The sequence below is a fragment of the Plutella xylostella genome, chromosome 15 (assembly GCF_932276165.1).
Source record: "Plutella xylostella chromosome 15, ilPluXylo3.1, whole genome shotgun sequence".
NCBI lineage: Eukaryota > Metazoa > Arthropoda > Insecta > Lepidoptera > Plutellidae > Plutella > Plutella xylostella.
The window spans coordinates 11,377,194-11,388,226 of NC_063995.1; positions in this window are offsets into that span (position 1 = coordinate 11,377,194).

Consider the following 11,033-nt stretch of genomic DNA (forward strand, 5'->3'; position numbering starts at 1 on the left):
AGCAGACTATAATAAAATACGTTCTGAACTAGCAACGATTGACTGGAATGACGTACTGTCTGATGATGACATTGATTCAGCCGTAGAATCTTTTTACGAAGTAATACATAACACCATTATCAAATATACGCCCCTTAGCAAAGATGACTCTCACATATATCCAGTCTGGTTTAGTCCTTCTCTGAAACACTGCTTGAATGAAAAACTTAAATACCACAGGCTGTATAAAAAGTACGGCAATCCAAGGGACTATGATACGTATTCTTTGCTCCGTACCAGGGCTAAAACATTAATTAAATCATGTTACAAACAATTTATTGATTCTACAGAAGCTTCCTTAGAAAACAACATTAAGTCTTTTTGGAGGTTCATTAACAATAGAAAAGGTAAAAAGACTTTACCTCCTAGTATGCATCTTGGTGATAAAACTGCGTCAGATAGCCAGGGTATTACTGAACTCTTATCCGAATACTTTACATCTGTCTTTGAAAAAACAGACTTACCTATTCCGGAATTTCAGCTGAAAACAATTATAAACGACAGTTTATCTACAATTAAATTATGTGAATTTGAAGTCATTAATAAAATCAAAACTCTATATCCTAATAAAGGCGCAGGGCCCGACGGCATTCCTTCTAAATTCATTGTAAATTGCTGTGATCAGTTGTCTTATCCCCTTACCTTACTATTTAACCGCTCGCTTAAAATTGGAGTTTTTCCATCATGCTGGAAGTTGGCTCATGTTGTGCCTATACACAAGGCTGGCGATAGCACCAATTGTGAAAACTACAGACCAATTAGTATTTTATCCTGCATCGCCAAGTTATTTGAATCGCTCGTATATGATATATTCTTTAGTCACGTTAAGCCTTACTTGCATGAACAGCAGCATGGTTTTGTTAAAGGTAAATCCATTTTGAGTAATCTCCTGGAGTATAGAGACTACCTGTCTTCAGCGTTTAATGAAAGAGGACAAGTGGACTCCATATACACCGATTTTAAAAAGCATTTGATAAAGTTAATCATTCTTTGCTCTGTGTCAAATTGTCGTGTTATGGAGTCCATGGTAGCCTTCTCCGTTGGGTGAAATCATATCTACACAAAAGAAGCCAGTTGGTTGCTCTGGGGGGTTACAAATCCTCACCCGTTTTAATAGATTCCGGGGTTCCACAAGGATCTCATTTAGGCCCCTTATTTTTCGTAATTTTTATTAACGACCTCATAGATAGGTTATCGTGTAGGTGTCTCTTGTATGCAGATGACTTAAAAGTATTTCATAGCATCAAAACAGACTTCGACTGTACCCTGCTACAAAATGACGCTGATACGATATCAGAATGGTGTAATGCAAACTTTATGCACCTCAATGTGCGTAAATGTTGCATTATAACATTTACTAATAAAAAAAGTCACATCAAATTTGATTACGCGATAGAGGGCCAGACTTTGGAACGTACAACTGTCGTGAAGGATCTTGGAATCCTTTTTGACAATAAACTTACATTTAGAGATCACTATGACTATATAATTAACAAAGCGTATAGTATGCTGGGGTTCATAGTTAGGTCGTCAAAAGGCTTTAAAAATCCTCACAGCTTCATCTATCTCTACAATGCCATTGTCCGCAGCACGCTTGAGTATGGCTCTACTATATGGTCACCAAATTACGAGATACACTCCAAAAGGATTGAAGGTGTGCAAAGAAAAATGCTAAGGATTGTAAGTCACAAATCGGGCTATGGCCGTAGCTTGTCATCCTATAATGAAAGAATGACAACATTTAATGTAACGCCCCTTTATATTCGTCGGAAACAGCATGATATAATAAACCTTCACAAAATTATACATTCCTTTATAAACTCTCCCAACTTGATCTCCTTAATAAGATTTAACGCAAAACCCAACCTCCGTCATCCTAAACCATTCCATATCCAAAGTTGTAACAATAATATATCTTTTTTCAATCCAATTGTAAGAATGTGCCGTCTGTATAATGACTTTGCCTGCTCTAAAGATTGTGATGTTGATGTCTTCGATCCAAGAGTATATAAATTTAAAACGCTAGTTCGAAGCTTAAAACTTGAATAATTACTTGTATAATATAGATTTACTATTATTTAATTTTGTATAAGCATTGCTGCTGTATACTTATAAACTTGTGTTAGCTTAAGATTTTCATGATGTGTATACATACCTAGGTAGTTAATCTAGTTCTTAATTTTATATATGAATACCTCTTCTCATGTTACGATTAATTGCTGTTTTGTGTACCATATTGTTCAATAAAATAAATAAATAAAATAAAACATCTGAAAGAAACCAAACGTAACCTTTTTTCTTGTTTTTTTGTTTTGGTTATCTCACATACGGCCATCCGACCCCAAGCTAGGCAGAGCCTGTGTTATGGGTATCGGACAGCTGATATATCGACACAAATACATATATAGACAGATATTAAATATAAATATCAACATCCAAGACCCGAGTACAAATATCTGTCTTTAAACAAATCCTGCCTCAGCCGGAAATCGAAACCGGGACCTTCAGCATAGCACTCAGGGCCACTAACCACTACACCATTCGACCGTCATCACATTTTGACAGATACATTATTCGTTAAAATGGTCTCTAGCTAGCTAATGCTCGCTCACAGTGGATGCCAAGCCGGTTCCTGGAGGCGGATGCACTCAAAGCTAAGAGGATTAAAGATAAGTGTATTAAATATGACGGCATCTTGAAGATGAACGAATTATCTACTCATTCAATTACGCGGGGTCAAGGGATCTTGACCTTTAAGTGTATGAAGATTATTTAAGTTTTTGGCAGTAAACAGATCGTTAGTAATAATGTTTTGCAACGCAAACTTTGCAAAGGGTAAAATACGGGTATTTTTTCTTCAACTAGTATATACGAGTATATGGATGAAAATGAATAAGACGTACGTACCACAAAACTGTAAAAAATACAAACTTCTTTATATTTTATGAGTGAACCCACAAACTTCTTTTGAGGTTGGCTCTAAGGCGGCCCCTAGACGATCAATTATATTGCGCAATATAGACAATTGTGCAATATAATTCATCGTCTAGGGTTAATATTGAAGATTGCGTAAACGTCATTTGGATTAAAAACTTATTGCACAATATTATTGTAGGTTTAGGGTCCGCCTATGACTTGTTTCACTTAAATGTTTTAAAAGGATAGTAAGACAAAAAAATAAGCAATCAAAAAACTAAATAATCCAAGCGATTAATAATACTCTTTATCGCTATGGACCCCCTCAGCCAGCGAGAGCCCCCATCATAATCTTACAAGAGTTTATTACACCCGACAGAAATCTCCTGCGATTAATAAAATAACTTTTATCTTGAACCAGATAAACTGGTGAAATTTTAAACGGAAACATTTCAGAGATAAGCATTTTTGAAAACGCAATGAATCGCAAATTATGGAAATGTGTCTTATTTTATGTATTTTAGTTAATCAATTAAATTTCTGGTAATTAAATAAATTAGGAGACTAATTAAGAGTATAACTTCTGAATATTATTGATTTATTATTTAATGTGTCTGTAAGGCATTTATAAAAATTTAATACAAGAGTTTATGTTATGTTCCATGTAGTTCAAGAAACCTAGGAGGTACTTAATCTATAGGTAGAAATTAGAAATTGAATCAAGAAAGTAAGGTGACAGAAGTATAAAAATTACAACACCTTTCCATTCTCGGCGAAAAAATGAGGCGTAAATGGGACGTCACCTCAACAGACACAGATTAAAAGATATAAAATGACACTAAATAACGAGTTTCTATTAATCAGACTTAGCGGCTCAGGGGCGGATTACGCCAAACCGTAATAAACGCTATCACTAAAGCCGTTGGGTTGTATTTGCCAAAAAAATGGGCCAGCATTGTCATTTTCTGGGAGGTGTTGAAGATATACAGTAATGGTTTGTCATCAATTTCTGTGCGCAGCGACACAATTATGAATTTCAGAGGTAGGTATATTAAAATGGTTGCAGCTGATCCAGTGTTCATTGAGTCAATATTCAGATGTACTAGACCAAGCCTTTTAACGGTTCTAGCAGTGAAAATGCGAATTCGTTCAGCGCGTGTAACGACGAATTCTCGTTTGTTCGCAACTACTCGAACGGTGTAAAAACTCACATTCCGCATGCAGATGCAAACTGTGAAACTGATAAGTAATCGGCAAACTTGATTTTGAGTAAAATTGTAACACAAAGATCGAAACGAACCACGACTAACGCTAAACACATTAGCGGCACCCGTCGTTCGTTCGTTCGTTCGTAAAAACAACACGAACGAACTAAAAGTGCGACACGGACACGGCCAGTTTGTTAGTTTTTCGATAAATTAGCGGCACTATCTGCCTCCGCGATACATGACGTCATCGCGCCAGTGACGTGCGTCTGACAACCTCCATTAATCTTAGTTTAGTAGCTGCTAGCTTGGCGGAGCTTTCCTAGCTGATCATGTAGATTTAAAATATAAAGGTACCTAGTAGGTATTTAATGATCGCTTTGTTTGGTTAATTTACCTGCTAGTAACAGTTTATTTATTAATAGTAGGTGTCATGAAATAAAAGAACCGGATAGCCTAATTATTTTGAACTTCTGAATGGATCTCCCTAGGCACTCGTACATGCATGGGTAATCGTGATATACCTAAGTGTACGTATTATTTTTATTTATATAATAATACCTAATATACATATTCCTATTATAGAATATAATTAGGTATAGTAGTATATTAACTCACAAAATATTAAAACCATAAGTCTAATAGAACTGAAGTGTAGTGTACCTACAAAAGTTTAATCTTACGAGATTACGCTTTTGTGCCTTAATGATATACCTATACTTATGAAGCTCACTGCACAGATAAGTAGATAATATTTTGATCCGATGGGACACCACAGCAGCACGTTATCAGCAAGGAACAGTAAACCTTTGTGTATCTTTGTAATGTACGTGGTGTTCAGGAAATCTCTATTAATTGTGAGCTAAGCTTGCCGATACAAGCAGTATTATGTTTTCCTATATTAATTCAATTTTCTATCGCTTCGTCCGCTCTTGGTATTGGAAAATGTTGGTTAGGAAAATTTATTTATTAGTTTTTAATAAAAATAATAAGGTTATAAAATAGTAGTTTTATAACGTTATAGAAAATTATTTTATAATACTATTGCGACGTTTTATTTTCGGATAACATTAGCTTTTAAAGACACATCCAACCTTAAAAGCACTAATTCATTGTTTAACTTTGAATTGCCTTTTGTAAAGCAAGGGTTAAAGCCGGTATATAAATTAAAGGCTTCTTACAAACATACACCTAGCCACTGACATGCGTAGTTTTACTGCCGCCCTAAACCCGGTATTACTACATTACTACCAGTTTTACTACTTACTTAACTACTCAATCGGGCAAGCTGCTACATGGCATTACTGAAGCAAGGGTCAGAATTTGTATCCGTGTACAGTTCGCTCCAAACAAGTTGATAGTTCATAAAGTTAGCTGTGATTACACTTTTGTGCTTTGTCAAGCTAATCAACTGTCTATCTTTGAAAAGAATAATTTATCACCGTTTTCATCATGACCTTCGCCAAAACCTAGATGTATAGAAAACAAACTTGATTTTCTGATATGCCCTAAATAAATACACATTTTGTTTTACAGCACACACTCACACGCAATAAGAACATGCCCATTTACTTGTATTTCTTTATGGCAGTACCGTGAAAATCTGCTGAGGTTTTACGGCTTACCTTTATTACAGCTCTGATATTGACAATAGTCAGGATTTATTACGTTACACACAACAAAAACTGACCTAATTTATTTACATCATCATCAACCAGCTCAACCGGAATGTAATTATTGCATTTTACAACACCTTTTAATAGTCGTTTGTCCAAATTTATAAAAGGTGTTACAAAAATAGTACAGCAAGCCGTAAGTGGATGTGACTCATGGGGTTAATTATGGGGAGCGGTTTTTTTGCGAATTTTCTTAACTTATTAACGATGACCATTGAATTGCTCTCTTTTGGTTTACTATACGTCTTTTGCAATACTCTGTAGGTACCACAGAAATCTAAATCACGACCGCAAACAAATAAATATTTACTCATCAAAACTTTGTCTAATGGAATTGGAAAACAAAAGCTTTGGTTTTTTCCCACAAAAGTAATTCACTTTTCTTCGTAACGAATTTCATTATAACTTGGTGAAGTCGGATTTGAAGTTGTGACCCCGACACGAAGCTTTAGAAAAGCTCACACCCACTCACAACAACTACGTACCTACTGTCATTCACACTCTGCAATAGAAGGAAAATTATACTTATTATACATCTTTGAATCAGGCTATAGCAGGCCTCTGCTGGACATAGGCCTCTCCCAAAGTATACTGTATGTCACTGGATGCGATGTTTAGCTCTCCGCATCCAATCATTACCAGCTACCTTTTCTACGAAAGGTATTCGTCACTCCATCTAGCCGGAGGGCATCCTACACTACTTTTGCCTAATCGTGGTCTCCACTCCAGAACACGTCTACCCCATCCGACCGTGGATGCGGCATATTCTTCGTATTTTATTGTATTATCGAATGACTTCGCACTTCATTTAAGTAGTTTTTACAGAACAAAATGTTTAAACGACACAGACTTGCCTAGAACAGGGTGTCAGAACAAACCAGCGGCTCTCAACACCGTGGCAAGGTGCACATTACACGCTGCACGTAAAAGCAACCCCGTGTCGCGCACACAGATAACTCTTCGCGAACGTGACACCAAACTGCATCTGCGGGGTTACACTAGCTTAGAAAAATAACGAACTAGAGCCGGTAGGTAGGTAGGTAACTAGGTTGATACGCTGAGACAACGAGATAATAGTCGTGGTTAGCGCAGCAGCGCTGTGAAACTTCATCATCATCATCACAACGCATCCCGTCCTTACTGCTGGGGCACGAATCTCCTTCCAATGAAGAAATGGTAGCAGGCCCAGTCCACCACGCTGCTGGCCTGGTGCGGGTTGGTGGACCCCTAAACAAGCAAGCCTGTGCTGAGAGAGTTGTCGAGTAAGTAGTCAACTGGATTGTCAGATGTTTTCAAGCTGCCCGAAGGCCTCTGATTAGAGTGACCTCCGGCTCCTTCCACTCTTGTCCACCAGCTGTGGAACTATACATCAAATAATGTTTAGACTGAAATCTAAACTCTGCGGAATAAGAATTTTAGTTTCTAGAAGGTTTATTTTGAAAGTCACATACTAAGAAACCTATAATAAATATAACGTAGAATGTAATTCAAGTAATATGCAAATAAATTATATTGAATTTATTGCATTTAATAATATGTTTTAATATTATATACATACAAGTACCCATTAATTTATAAGATTTTCGTCCTTGATATAGCCTACAATGCAACAGCTTCAAAAAGGAGAGACCTAAGTAACTCACAACACTGCACAGCAATGCAATGGCTTATAAGACTCATATAAGAGCTACACTTAAATTTTAAGTGCTGTAAGTGCGCTGCCGCTGTGTTACTCGGAATAAGCAAGCTGCTTATTATCATCACGACCTCTTTGCCGCTTCGCAACGCTTATTCTAATGAGAGCAACCATTATTACGCGGTTTTTGCTTTTATTAAAATGCTGGTTAAAATCGACTAGATTGGAAGATTTTAATGAACCTGTTAGCAGAAATCCATTAAAATACCTACCAACTAATTTATACTACATGTATTCGTATATTAAATTGTTTGAAAAATAAAATTTTAATTTCAGTAAAAATAAGGTTTATTACGATAGTAAAGCAACGCAGGATCTGATAACAGTAAATGATACAAAATATTTGGACCCAGCTTTAAAAGAAGCAAGAATATTGTACGATGCAAAGTTCTTATTTTAATGTACGCTACCTATATCACATACGATCTTAGGCCCGGGTCTCCTATTTACTCCGTAGGTCGCGTCAAGTGTCACCGCCGAAGGCCGCGTCACGATGCTCACTACGTCTACGCGCCAACGTCGGCGTGTGAGGGAGACCGCATCAGTACATTTCTATAGTGAGCATCGTGACGCGGCCTACGGCGTAAATAGGAGACCCGGGCCTTAGATTAACAATATATAAACAAGATGGTGTGTCACCTACAAACAAAGCAAAAAACTATCCTCATTTTGTTTACTGTCAAATTGTTTTAAGTTAATCCTAATGACCAATATTGTACTAATGAATAAACTCACAAATCTTCTAACCGAACTAAATCAAAATAAGACGTAATTTTTCGAGACTTTTCTTTTGCTCTGACATTCCACCTTTTTCATATTGTTAATCTAATCATACGATACACTTCGACATAACGCTTGAAGATGGTTATTTACTATTATTATAATAAACTTATTATAAGTAGGTAATGATATTCAGACATTGAGGCAACCTCAACACAAAAAGTACAGTCCTTAATTTCCATACAGTTTTGGAGGAATATTCATAAATTATAATCTTTCGCTGTTTTTATGAATAAAGCTCTATGTAGAAATTTATAAAGCTCTAAGCTCAGAAAATTACCGACCGAAGTTTTTTTTTTTAAAAATCAACGAGACTGCGTAAAAGTTTTGTAAATTTAAATAACACCTTTTATGTAACTTACTTTATTTATCGCTAAATCAAAGTATAATACAAATGATTTAAGATTGAAATTAATGAAAATACCTACGGATGTCGTAAATTTCCGACAAATGTTTTGCAAAACTATGTACTTCTTGAGCATGGATTTTCCCAATAGTACGTATACCTACCGTCCGGTCGATTACTGATAACTTTCTACCTTGTGTAACCTGCTTACCATTTTTAAAATGCTGTATATAACTGATTTAATTACTCAATCATTTTATATTTTTATATGAACAAGTGACAGTTTACGGAGGGTAGTTCGCAAGTATTCGTCCGGAAAACAACATTTTCACTCAACACATCGCAGAGTTTTCAGAATACAGTGGTACATCCAGCTCCATAATTATTTATACACTTTTGTACCTTGTAAAACTCACGAATTCCCTATTGATTTACTCTAACTTAGATAATTTGTTGAGTTACAATAGTGTATAGCTACAACCTATGAGGGGTGCAAGTAGTGGGGTGCATGTCATCAACTAGGCAAGCCAAGCTAAACCAGTGGAGTTATCTCGAGTTCAAAAAGAAGTACCTAACATAGACGTAGTAATTAGTTTCAAATTCAATACATTTTTAATCTGAAACTCGTTGTCAAAACAAGTTTGCGACATAGGAGCATCGTAAGAACATGGTGTTGTCGAAGGGCTAGCACGGGGCACAATTAACACGTGACAAAAGTTCTCCGTCGCGATCGCTCTTGAGGCTGCGCGATGAGCCTCGGATGTAAGTGAGCGCGATGCAAAACTTTTGTCACGTCTTAAATGCGCCCCGTGCTAGCCCTTCTGAGTAATGCAGTGTAGTTTGATGCTGCAACGTGTGCCTTGGCCCTAAATTGGTAATTCTATACCAGTATTTGAACACTCGGCCTGAGAAACTACTGTATTCTTCGTAATACTGTGTACGTTACACCGTAAAACTGAGTTTCAATATAACAATAGGTTATTATGGAAATTTTCTGTCGTAGTCCAGCGTTGCATGTGATTGGATTACGCGGACAAGAGAGTTGAAATAATTTAAATTTAAAACTTTAACCATAAAAGTTGACAAACTGACAGTAGTAAATTGAATTTCTTGTCACTGTTACGTGTTTTTTAAATAAAAACAATGCACAGTATAACAATTATGTAACATGCACAGACACATTGCCAGAAAAAAAAACTTTTGCACCGTTTTTTTTTAATAATACATCATGGTATATAATAGGTAGTAAGTAAAATAAAAAATGTGCACCTTTTTTACTATTTAGAGCATATGCAATAAAAATAGGCTATCTATCTATCTATAATATAAAAAGCTATCCCAAAATGTGATAGCGCATAGCTCATCCAATGTCTTTTTTTTAATTTTCTAGAATGTTAATAATAATAAAAAGTCAAATTCAAATGATGTTATTATCCTATAAATATAAAACTTTCTGTAGAACGTAATTTTTTTACAAACTATTCTTTATGCTATAATTTAATTACAAATTATATCATTGATATAAAATAATAATCAAGAACAGCCAAAATAACCAGAAACAGCCAAAAAACCTCGTAACACAAAAAGATACATTAGAATTAAGGGGAAGTTTCCCGCTAAAATATATGGTAACATAAAACACGTTGCGCAGACAAGTTAAAATATAAGTTCCCGTAATGCTGGCTTAGAGGAACATTCAATTAACATTCCCGCCCGCTGAGTGAGAACTGGAGATTCTGTAAAATATATTATACTCGTATTACGAATACTTAAGTACTAGTATACGTACCTATATTGTTTTAAGATTAAGTAGGTACATTTTCTCTGACAAACCGTGGGAGTTTGGGGAATTATAATAATGTCCTCCTAGCTGAATTTCGACCACGGCGGCCAATCTCATTCTACGCAGGAGTAGATTGTAGTGACTTGCCCAAAAGTGTGCGCACTGCGCAGTACACAGGAGCACTCTCTGTTCCATCACTCTCATAGTCATAGCCCAATGATACGGATTGACCGACACGACTGGAGAGAGCTAGGCGCAGGACCGACTACTTTACATGCCCATCCGACAGCATGGATCGTTTCACTGTCTCAGATATCAAGTGAATTGGGGAATTATACACAAAGCAACATGATGCTATCTGCAAGGTTAAATTTTGTAATCCATAGTTAGGTATTTTAATATTATCAGAGTTTTACAACTTTTTGAGTTCGGACATTATTTTTTTATTTAAATTGTCGTCAAAATTTAACAAATTGGGTTCATCGAAAGGCCTAATAAAGACGTAATACCTATCTGCATAATTCCGAGTTATGTTAGTAGTAGGTATTCCCTTTGCTTTATTCCTAAGAATAGTTTTTATTTTATACGTTCT